The 1365-nt window shown below is 49.1% G+C and overlaps 1 pseudogene; it reads left to right on the forward strand.

The window, feature by feature from the left end:
* The first annotated feature begins 6 nt into the window (after positions 1 to 6).
* Positions 7 to 1360, forward strand: LOC102867161 (annotated as a pseudogene).
* The last annotated feature ends 5 nt before the right edge of the window (positions 1361 to 1365 follow it).

Here is a 1365-nt window from a genome sequence, read left to right on the forward strand (position 1 = left end):
CTGCAACACTTGTGCTACCGTAATGACAAAGTGAAGACTGATGTGCGGAAGCTCAAAGGCATCCCTGTGCTGGTGGGATTGCTGGATCATCCCAAAAAGGAAGTACACCTTGGAGCCTGTGGGGCGCTCAAGAATATCTCCTTTGGGATTGATCAGGATAACAAGATTGCCATAAAAAACTGTGATGGTGTTCCTGCCCTTGTTCGGTTGCTTCCAAAGGCTCAGGATATGGACCTTACTGAGGTTATTACTGGAACTCGGTGGAATCTCTCATCCCATGACTCAATCAAAATGGAGATTGTGGACCACGCACTGCACGCCTTGACGGATGAAGTGATCATCCCACATTCTGTCTGGGAGCGGGAGCCTAATGAAGATTGTAAGCCTCGCCACACTGAGTGGGAGTCGGTGCTCACCAACACAGCTGGCTGCCTCAGGAATGTCAGCTCAGAGCGAAGTGAAGCTCGCAGGAAACTTCGGGAATGTGATGGTTTAGTGGATGCTCTCATTTTCATTGTTCAGACTGAGATTGGGCAAAAGGATTCGGACAGCAAGCTTGTGGAGAACTGTGTTTGCCTTCTTCGGAACTTATCATATCAAGTTCACCAGGAGATCCCTCAGGCAGAGCGTTACCAGGAGGCACCACCCACCGTTGCCAACAATACTGGGCCACATGCTGCCAGCTGCTTTGGGGCCAAGAAGGGTAAAGGGAAAAAACCGACAGAGGATCCAGCAAATGATGCTGTGGACTTCCCTAAAAGAACCACTCCTGCTCGAGGCTACGAGCTCTTGTTTCAACCAGAGGTAGTTCGGATATACCATTTCACTCCTCAGGGAAAGCAAGACTCCTGCCATCCTAGAAGCCTCGGCTGGAGCTATCCAGAAATTGTGTGCTGGACGCTGGACTTATGGTCGATATATCCGTTCAGCTCTACGTCAGGAGAAGGCTCTCTCTGCCATAGCTGATCTCCTGACCAATGAACATGAGAGAGTAGTGAAAGCTGCATCGGGAGCACTGAGAAATCTGGCTGTGGACGCTCGCAACAAAGAACTGATCGGTAAACATGCTATTCCTAACTTGGTAAAGAATCTACCAGGAGGGCAGCAGAGCCCTTCCCAGAATTTCTCGGAGGATACTGTGGTCTCTATTTTGAACACCATCAATGAGGTTATCGCTGAGAACTTGGAAGCAGCCAAGAAGCTTAGGGAGACACAGGGTATTGAGAAGCTGGTGTTGATCAACAAATCAGGGACTCGTTCAGAAAAAGAGGTTAGAGCAGCAGCACTTGTACTACAGACAATCTGGGGATATAAAGAGTTGCGGAAGCCACTGGAGAAAGAAGGATGGAAGAAAACAGACTTCCA

Source organism: Elephantulus edwardii, unplaced genomic scaffold (assembly GCF_000299155.1).
Source record: "Elephantulus edwardii isolate Elephantulus edwardi_28Jun2011 unplaced genomic scaffold, EleEdw1.0 scaffold00789, whole genome shotgun sequence".
Classification (NCBI taxonomy): Eukaryota; Metazoa; Chordata; class Mammalia; order Macroscelidea; family Macroscelididae; genus Elephantulus; species Elephantulus edwardii.